Below are 11,483 nucleotides of genomic sequence, written 5' to 3' on the forward strand. Positions count from 1 at the left end.
GATTTATGGGAAAAGTTTGAGGTCAAGAAAAAAATGAGATAGACAAGGCATGGTATTTGTTTTGCAAGTGTATTATGGTCAATTCCAAATAAATGGAATATTTTATAATAGCTGCATAATAATATTGGGAGTGAATGTTCTAAAGAGAAATCACCATTGTGAATATCCCTCGATTTAAATAGATCAAAAGATCTATGCGGTTTTTAGTTGAGTTTTTTAAAAAATGAAATGGCATGATGACATGATGCAATGCACATGATGCAATGATGAATGCAACAAACCAACAACTCACACGACGAAACTCGGAAAACATGGAAGGCGTCTGAAGCTCCGGTCTAGGGGCGTCACACATGGTCAAGATGCGAGGAAGGTATTCCTTCAACACCCACGGTACAATATTGAAGTCTTGCTGAAGAGGACGAAGGTTGGGCGGGCAATTATCCATAGCCACTAGCCTAAAGTTGCAAGGACATTCAACAACATTGAAGGCTCAATATTTGCCTTCCGCTTCTGCAGTTTCCCAGATGAGATTCATCTGTCTATTCACCATGTACGATGCTACTTTCGAAAGGTTTTTTATGTTGCATGTGAAACTTGGTGCTGTTGTGTAATGGTGTAACTGAGTGCCGAAGCTATCTGATGTAATTCAATTATGAAATCCTGGTTGCTGTCATACGGATATGAAATATCTGGTGTGTTTTATAAGAAATATCAATTTGATTAGTACATGGATTATCAATAATAGGCTAATTGCCCTGCTTATTGGGGGTTTCTATTGTAGACGGTTACTCAGACAGCACCGTGGGCAATGAACTCAAACAACCCACACGGTTTATAGAAAGTAGGAGTGTTCGATCAACTAACAATTACACACGGCTTCCGGCAGAGAATTGTTTGCATTTGGCCACCTTGCACAAACGTTTCCACACAAAAAACTATGTGTGATATACATGCGAACGGAAATGATTTTCTGGGATTCACCGTGTGGGGTGTACATACGAACGGAAACAATTAGGTTTTGATCCCCGCCGGATCGCACACGAGCTCATTTTGCCCCCAGCCCATGAGCCAGGAGGACCTATCCTCGACGGTTTATGTGTCGTGTGAGAAGGACTCCCCTATCGCCCACACTCAATTGGCGACGGTTCCAAACGCCGACGCGGAAAGGGGGTTAAAAATCGTTTGTATAGCACGTCGTTGTGCCGGTGTCTGTCAAGCAACATCCATCAATAAGGCCATCATCATCCACCATGCACGTTGGTTTGGTGTTGTTTGAGGCTAATGAGACAATATCAGGGGCAATGTCAGCAACGAAGAGCCTTCAAGGCACACATCGTACCAAAAGAAGGCGATGCTACCATTTCTAAAAAAACAAGCTGCATAATTGAAGTGAGCCACCTCGTTTGGATTTAGGGGAACTCCCAATCATTGCCAAGACTTATCAAGTTCGGTCCTAGCAATCCATGCACGACGGACTTTCGTAACGATACTCTCACCTGCCAAGTTCACAACCCCGAGACCCCCAAACTCCTTACGGGTGCAAACGACCTCCCAGTTGATAAGGTAGTGCCCTCCAACAAATTCATAAGATCCCTTCCGGAGGAAGGCATAATGAATTCGCCAATTTTCTTAAACATCCAAAGAGGGGCGTCAAGAGAAATGAAATGGAAAATTGTAATGCATATTAGAACGGATTGGACGAGCACAAGACAACCACTCTATTTTAGAGGCAAGTCTCGATCTGGTAGAGACCACCGAAGTGTGGCATGATCAATGGATAGATGGAACTATATCTATGAAACCGTTGGGAGCCCTCAAGCAAAACTCAGTCCAATTAGTATCGGACTTGATTGACCCAGTGTCAAATCAGTGGGATAAGGAGCTTGTTCAGAGCATTTTCTATGCCCCAGATGCGGCAGCTATTCTTGCCATGGCAAGACCGCGTGTGGCAGGCGCGGATGTGTGGGCATGGTCACGGGAAAAGTCTGGTATCTTCACGGTCCGGTCGGCATACAGACATGAGGTGCAATCTAAGCTACAGGTGGCTGAGATAGTTGGTTCATCTTCGGGTGAATCGATCATGTGGAAGGCATTATGGAAGATCAATGTGCTTCCAAAGATCCGGGTGTTTTGGTGACGCGTGCTAAAGGAGTTCTTGCCTTCCTTTGGTGAGCTCAAGAGGCGACACATCAAGCAGCTACCACATTGTCCGATGTGTGGACATGACAATGAAACACTGTTTCACTCGCTTATGGAGTGTGACCATGCAAAACGTTTTTGGGAAGCAGCTGAGCGCTTCTTTGGTATTGACATACCACGGTTACACCCATTGTCATGGTCTCGAGATCTGCTAGATGAACGTTTGTTCAAGGAGGTGGCGGCTATTATGATCACTGTGATGTGGGCTGTGTGGCACTCCAGGAACAGTTATACTCATGGTGAGTTAGTATACCAGCCGGTCAAATCAATGGTGATTATAAAAGAGATTATCAGGGCACTGGAAATCCCTGAGAGGAGGAAGACCCAAGTTACTACTCCCCGGAGGTGGCTACCACCTGAGGATGGGTGGATAAAGGTCAACACCGATGGAGCTACGGACGCGGGTCAAATATGTGGCGGGGCGGGCTTCATTGCTAGAGATCATCATGGAGCACTCGTTAGAGCGGGAGGATCGCGATATGATGGAGTTACTGATCCCTTATCCATTGAACTACTTGCATGCAGATACGCGATCATAATGGCACGTGACATGGGCTTGCAGCAGGTGGTGTTGGAGACGGATTGTCAGGAGATCCAGCGACTCTGGGAAGCACCTCAGAGGTCGACGTGTTTTCACCTCATCATGGAGATGAAGGAGATGTCTACTTTCTTCCAGGGATTTAGGCTACGGTTTGCATGTCGCCAGACTAACATGGCGGCACACCGTCTAGTTAGGCATTCGATAAACCTTTCTGTTGTTATGCAATTTTTTGATACAATCCCTGGGTAGCTGACTGATTGTTTGCAGTCAGACATGCTAGCGCCTAATGAATAAAGAGCCGGAAGGCGTTTTAGCTTAAAAAAAACAATCTCCTTAAGTGGTAATGACCCAAGCATGTTGTCTGCTTGTCATGGGTTCCTAAGTTGCCGTCACCCGGTCACACGCATAGCACATGTCATAGCCCCCTCTTCTTTCCCTCCTACCTCGTTAGGTTGTCCAAAACTAAAAATCTATTTCCTTTAAAAAAGAAACTCTCAAAAATATGTATTCTTCGAGCTATGTACTTGTTCTTTGGCCAACGGGATAAATCACTACATGTGACCTTAATTTGAAGAAATTTATTTTATTAGCTTTTTGGTTGAATCAATCTCCATGGACCGTGTGGCCATGATTAGCAGTTGAGCCTCGAGACAAATCCCATTACAGACAAGAAAGACACAAAATTTTCATGTAGGTGCTTCAACTGCAGTATCTCTATTACTATTAAAAGAGCAAACATAAGTTCTTCTAAAACCACACAACAAACTGTACACAAGATAGTCAGAGCCTTCGGATCAAATCAACTTACACATATCCTACCGCCCATATTACGTCAATAATCTATTAACCAGATCGACGACTAGGATCAAATGTTCTGCCAGCAGACGCCGGTGGTCTGCCAATCGTCGAAGCGCTCCGCGCCCCTGATCCGCACGGCCCGCTCACCACGCGGATCAAATATGAGAATCCCACTAATTCCTCTGCTCCCGTCCGTCCTTTCCATCTTCCCAAATCGTGCCGCCCCCCACAGTCCCCCCGCCCACCACCATATCGCCACCAAGCGAGCCCAGCGCTGCCGATCTCCCGTGCCGCCGCCGCCATCTCCACCGCCTCCTTGACACAAGGCTATCACCATTGCGCCCCACTCCGGCGTGCCTAATGCACTTCGGCCATGGCAGTCGTTGCCACCTGACTCTATCCTCGGGATCTCATCCTACTGTCCTGGATCGGGGCAGCAGTGGCGATTTGGATCCGGGCGGCGGCGGCTGAGCAAGGGCATCGGTGCTGTCTAGGTACATATCTTCCCTCTCTCCCTTCCTCCCTCCCTCTCTCTGCCCCGCCGGGGTCGCTGTGAGCCCGTGACGGTGGACTGGTGGGGAACTCCGGTGGAACGGCAAGGGGACAGCGAGGAACGGCAAGCACGGGTGCTCTGCTGGCGGAGGCATGTTTTGGGGACGGGGAGACCTCCGGCCGTGGGGAATGAAGAGAGCTTTGGATGCAAACTGAATTTCATCTCTCTTTGTTCTTTTTTCTGCTGATGGCACAGAAGAACATTGGTAATGTTAAGCTGGCAAAGAGAAGTAGCAGACTAATTTCTATGTCGACTAGATGATGATTTGCTCCCTGTATGTGGTTTCCTCTGTATTCTTTATATGATGTTATTTTGTGATCCTTGAGTACGGAAATAGCATGGTGTGCAGCGTTGCCCTTGTGAGCAATCTCTGATGCTACTGATGTTTATATATGTATTACTTATGACACTAGGATTCAATCCTCACCGAAGATTGAATTCCATCTTCTTGGTTAGAATGCACAATGGATTTGAATTGTGAATCTTGCAAGGACATTTATTTTGTGAAATTTAACATGACTAATTTGAGACCAGCAAAGAGGATTGGGCCCGAAGAAATGCTGATATTGAGCTAGGTTCGCAAGGCGATATGTCGAGCTTTGTGTAGCCTGCTTTCAATGGCTTATTTAAACAGGTGTCCCCTTTTCCTTTGTATGTGTTTTCGAGTCTCATTTCATGTAAAAATAGCCTGTAGATGTCCTGTGGTGTGATTTTATTTTTCGAGTTCAGCTCTGTGCTATCATAGAATTCAGCTTAGGGAGATCAAGAAGATGTTTCATATGTCAGCACAACTACTGGAGGATTTGCAGGTGAGGAACTATTATATGAGTTTGGATGACCAAATATTAGTAGTACATCAAAATCTACGGCTTTATATAGTTTGTCACATACTGTCTTATTTCATATATGATGACCATATCAATCAAGTGTTTGTTATTTTTCATTCAGAGTGTACATTGATTCCAGTGTAGCAAGAACAGAAAATAAGGTACTCTCTAAATAATGTGTGAGGTTTCAGATTCTGTAATTTGTTTTACTGTTGCTAACTGAGCATGCTTAGATAATGTGGTGATTTGAGTGGAGTTTCAGAGTCGACCGTTCATGTCTGCAGTCTCAAGTTTCTATATGTATAGTTTGAGACCTAATAAGTACTGATCATTTCAGAAAGTTTCATGTTTCATACTTATGATTGATACTGATTGTATTCACGTAATTGGGCCACTTGGATACGGTGGTTGGCTAACTAATAAGTAAGATGTACCCAGTTCTGCATAAAGATTTAGGCACCCTAATTTCTTAAGTCTTTGTGGAGTCAGAGGTGTTGAATGTTTTTGTTCGAAGTCTTTTTGAAATGATGAGTGATGCATACCTATTCAATGTTTTACATGGTACTGCAAGTGAAGAAATGATTTGTACTGAACCATCTAATGGGTTATTGTGTTTCTTTGAAGTCATGAATTTGTAGCAACTGACGCCCTCATTGGCATTCTTTTTGAAAGATATCCAAGATAGTTAAAGCATTGTGGGGACGAGGAGGCCGAGCAGTCCGTTGTGTCTCCGCCGTCGCCGGCCGCACCGGTATGTTGTGCCCCTTTCCCTGCTTCACGTCCTAGGCTACTCCACCACCACTGGATACGAGTGTGGCCATGACAGAGGAATCTTGTGCAGGGGGATTTGATGCATAGCATGTTATGTACATGCAATGGAAATGTTACACAGTGAAACACATTTTGATCTTCTAATATTAATATGCATTGCTGGCATGAAGGTTATTATTTGTTGTTTCACACACACACACAAGGTTATTATTTGTTGTTTCACACATTGTATTGGGGAAAAAATTAGGACCAAAGGTTTTGGTATGTCTGATTGTCGACATGCCACCGGAGGTGCATGATTGTCTGATAGGCTTGAATTTTTAAGTTTTCTTTCTTATTGGTCTTGTTTGTTTTTATTTTGTTGAAAACCCATGATTTTACCATAACCCAAAATTACTAAGTTAAATGGAGAGGCTCAATGAGAAGTTTCGGGACATGGAAGAAATTGATTGTTCTAATTTAAGTAATATAAAAAGAAAAGTAGTATTTTCTATTAGTAACATATGTCTATAATATTATGATTTACCTCTGCTAATAGGTGTCGTCGGTGAAAAGAAGCATGCCCAAATTTGTAAGCCCATATTGGTATTACTTTCCAGTAATCAACATCCAACAAAATATATATTTATGAATGATCTATTATCTTGCCATGAATAACAATGATAAATTTGTTGTTGACTCATGTTATATCCTCATAAATAAAGTGCCACATGGAACTTTCTCTATCAGTTCAGGCTGGATGGGCAAGACGACATACTGCAGACCGGGACCAAGGTGAGAATATTAGATGGAAATTTATGTAGCATATGTACAGCTACGTTTATTAATCTCCTTCTCACTTTTTCCTTTTTCTTTGCAGAGTTATGTTCATTATCAGTGATATGTGTTAATACTCTCCTAGAGATTGGTTTTTTTGCGATCGCAAAAAAAGGAGCCAGATACATGGCGAGCTTCCAAATATCAAGTTGCAAGTACCTTCGTTGCTTTGGACCTTGCCATGGAAGGATGAACACTAAATGACCACAAAATGCCTCTAGATTATGAGTAAGCATGTTTCTACCTTCAGCGGTTTGGGCATCTGCTTTGTCTCTGTGGCTGGTTTCACGGGTACCTGCTTTTGCTTGGAACAACCACAGGTGCTGCAGCTTGGTTTGCTGACTAGCAATGTTTTGTTTCTTTGGTGGACAAACTTGTATCTCAGAACGTTGACGGATTATTTTATTTGATCAGCTTATGTGGAAACTACTAATTAATTTTCATTGCCTCTGTACACACACTTGCATATCTTTTTTCCTGGTGCTTATTGGCAATGACCCACTCATAGGCATGACCTAGAAGAAAATAAGAATGAAAATGTATTTTTCTTGGTTGGAAATATTACACCTCAAATTTACTTCAGTTTTTTTTTGAGCAACTTTTTTTTGAGCAACTCAAATTTACTTCAGTTTGGATGCAATGATGACTTTAAGATTGAAATAACTGGTGAATTATGTCAATTATATAGTTTAAGAGGTCATGGATGTGATATATGAGAAACAATTTTGTTTGTGATACATGAATATCTATATGGCACTGTGGATGCTGGCGAGATGTTGGTCATGGCCTTGTTGTCGAGATGCACTAGCTAGGGGTGCATGCATGGCCATAGGCCACAATTAAATTTTCTTGACGAACTGAGGTATTTGCTAAGCAATGGACATGGGCCTGTTGATTTATAAAGCACAATATTTCCAGTCATTTGTACGAGTTCGGAATTATATGCTTTTTACGTGAGATTGCAGCTGCTAAAAATGTAGATTTATGTTATGACAGAATTATTAAGTTTCATAGTAGAACATATTTAAGCGAGACGTGCGTTGCACGTGCATGCTTACTAGTAGATAGAAGGAGTTGATACGGAAAAACCTTCAGGCCTCCTTTGGTTCATAGAGTAGGAAAATCGTAGGAATAAAAAAGTCATAGGAAATGAGATGAGATGTATCTCAAATCCTATGAGTAGGAATAGGAAAGGAAATGCCCTTTAATTCACATCATATGATTTTTTTTCATTAAGTCTAGGCTAATGTTTATCTTTTTTATGAAATATGGAGGATGGGAAGAATTCCTTCATAGAAATAGGATTCCATTCCAACAAACCAAAGGGCTTCAAAGAAATTTTTTCTATATAAATCATATACTATGAAATTTCTGCAAAATTTCTCTAAACCAAAGAAGGCCAATATGAAGTTTGAAATGATGAATTGAGATAGAGTATGTTGATGATCCGGTAGTTATCTAAGAGGCGGCGTGCTGCGTCACGCATGACGGTCGCGAGAAGGAATAACACTGTAGACGGAAAGGCTTGAGCTGAAAGGCGCATGGCAATCGTTGGATTTCAATCCAAACGGCTAGATGAGTGTCCGGATCTTGAAGTTCCCCGAGCCGTCGATGGTCCGGCAGCAGATGCCGGGAAATACCCAATGGTTCCTGGGGACATCTGTCCCCGGAATCTCACCGCTGATCCAGCCCTGCCTATTAGTATATGACCTGGTCTTCTTTCGTATTAGCACTTTACCTGTACCAGCATGGGTGTGTAGTATTTGATTCCTTCCTAACTGTTCCTCACCCAGCAGCACAGCCTGGCCCGGTTGCATTTAACCAGCTTCTACCTCCCCACCCATCTCTGTCTTGCGCATTGTTTGTGTCGGAATGCAGCAGGGGTTCAAACCGCGTCTGCCCCTTTCAATGATGTTTTTTTTTTAATTGGTTCTCCATGGAGACTAATATACACAGTGAAGGATAATGGGATGGGTTACTCGGTGATGAACATGATTACCCGAGACATCATCTACTATCCATCTTCCTTTCCTCACCCTCTCACCACTTATCAACCGAGCAGAACAAAACAGAGTCCCCATCCCAAGCTCAGGCACCGCGCCGTACTTCTCCAGTAAGAACCCTCGCTACCCCTCTTCTCGCCGTCTTCAACTGCTGGACGTCTCCTGCTACGATCCGCCCGAACGTCAGGTCAGCTCCCCATCTCCATTCATCCCCTCCCCTCTCCCTTCCTTCTTTGTTCCTCTCCCCCTCTCGCACCGGCTGTATTCTATTTTTTTCCTATGTTTTATTCACCCTCACAGCAGCCGTGATGGACCCCGATGAAGATGTCGATCACCCCGGCGTCAACCTTTCATCCCTTGACCCCGCTTGCCCCACCCCAAGTTCCAGGACTTCACTTCTAAAAGTTTGTTCCATTATATCTACATTCAACGAATTCAAACGCAGACTTGTCGTAGAAATTGGATTTGGTGGCATGTTGCGACTGCCCGCTATTTCTAAGCTAATTTGAAGTTTAGCACATGGCTCATGAGCATGGTGGATGGGCTAAACAGATACATTAAACTATCTCATGATAGATCTATTAGGTTCTGGCCAGGGGATATCCATAAAGTTTTCGGTATCCCCTATGGCAAGCTAGACATACACAGTCTTGAATATCAACAAACCAAAAGTTCCGTTCAGTTTTTTAGATCTGTGCTTGGTATGCCTGACAAAGGGAATCAAGTGATGAAATGTGTCGAAATGGTTATAATGAAAGATCTGAATGAATCAACTGCCGGTAATTTAGAGATTGACTGTTTCAAGATGGCTTTAATGATTTTTTCCATGGGCCACATCCTGACACCGTCCACTAAACACGACCAGGCCATCATTGATTACTGGTCAGCTATTGCAAACACGGACTAAATTATAGACTTCAACTTCTGTGATTATGTGTTTGCTGATTTACTGGCAGCTTGCTGGAAAGTAAAGCAAGACATTCAAAATAATAGACCAGTTACTCACTTGATGGGATGCCATCTTTTTTCCAGGTATTCACTGCTGTCAATCATAATTTTTTTCTCTCCAATACATACAAGATTCTTGCTTGCTTCATCCAAACAGCCATAATTTGAAATTCCATTGAATTGCATATTTTCTATCTCGACAACCTAGCCTTGGGCATGCTAAACCTCCCTCACAATTCATACCCACACATATCCTGTTTCGACGAAGCAAGGATCAAGCAGATGATTATCCAGCGCACAAAAATTGGCCCTGGCCCCCCTGATTTCTCCCTAGGTCAGGTATTTTCTGTACTAATTTGCCAATCCATTATTTTGAAGCCGATGAAATATGAATGCACTAACTCTCTTATTGTTTTTTAGATCCGTCACCATTCTCAGATATGCTACATGCGCTCCGTTTGGGATTCAAAGACTGAAGCAAATACATCCTCATCAAAGAAACCAGTTATTCCGTCCCCAAAAAAGACCTTTACAGATACCCCTCAACCTATTTCTGTTGGTACTTCTTTATTTTTGACCAACATACCTACGCCTTCGGAATTCCCCAGCATCCTCAAGCATAACTATCCACAATTGGTAAACATATAACACTGTTTTTATACCACTCTGCACCACCACAATTTCTCCCCACACAGTATATAATTCAAGTTTATGTAGAGGCACATTCTGAGCTTGGCATACTCCTGAATCAGCACAACGCTGTTTCCTTTAAAGCCTGCAATGAATTGAAGCGATCCGTTCATGAAGAGAACACTCGATTTCTTCACAGTGTTGTGTCAACCTTATCTAAGAGTTGCGTCTGTTGCACGCTCCGTGGTACAACATGCATTGCACAAGAACTGCAGCCACCTGAAACCCCTGTTTTATCTAATTTGTATCATCATTCTAAGCAACAGTCTAAGTCTGAAGGTGACTATTATAGTTATAAACAGTACTGATCACAAGTTACACATATTAACACATCTTATTCCATGTCAGGTGCCACCTCCGCAGCACCAAAGCATAAACATAACCCTGCCACTTTGTCTCACACTATCAATGAGGTTACACCCTCACACAAGAAAAGCAGGATAAACTGTAAGTCACTAATTTTTCATTGTCATCCAGTGGTATGCATTAATTCATCAATATTTTATTATATATTTTTAACCTTCCCTCTCCATGCTTTTTTTCAGCATATCACGCCGATGACGAGGTTACTCCAAAGAACTCAAAATTGCAAGCACAACATGAAGAGTCAAAATGTTGGGCTGACAGCCTAATAGGTGGCATCCTCATGTTCACCAATGAGACTGACCCCCCTGAAGATGCTGTCCTATTTGCTCATATCTCACCATTCAAACCCACCCCTGTTACTACCTTGCACACATCTTATGTTGATTCTCATTGGACTGATGGTAGATTACACATTCACCCACCACCTGACGTTCTAATCGAGATTGACTCATATCTTCGGAACCACCCAACAAGTGACCTTAGCTGGTACGACATATTCCTTATTACTGCTGCAATATATCGTGCTACATTTCAGTTGCCCTCATGCTATTTTTTTTCACAGCCCGTGGATCACACATGTGACCCCCCGTTATTGCTCTCTTACTGGTAACACTATCGTCGACCAGTTGTATGGATGCAAGCTTCTTGATCACGAAGATTTGTTCGAAACATATATCAGCCAAGCCCTGCTATTTAAAATAATCAGTTATTCCAAACATATATGTAACGAGGAGATTTGTTCTATCGAAACTTACGCTTTCAATGTCTTCTTGAAACATATCATCATGTTTTTTAACCCTCTTCCCAAAATTCCATTACTCACAGTAGGATACAGTGATCGGAACTAGCAAGGACATGATGCTCTGATTATCGGTAATGCCACCTTCTTCAAATTGCTTTCTAGATGAATCTTTTTCGTGTGTAATTGTTCAGCTTCGCAATGCAGATCATCATTTGGATTGTAAAGCACC

Source organism: Triticum dicoccoides, chromosome 7A, assembly GCF_002162155.2.
Source record: "Triticum dicoccoides isolate Atlit2015 ecotype Zavitan chromosome 7A, WEW_v2.0, whole genome shotgun sequence".
Lineage (NCBI taxonomy): Eukaryota > Viridiplantae > Streptophyta > Magnoliopsida > Poales > Poaceae > Triticum > Triticum dicoccoides.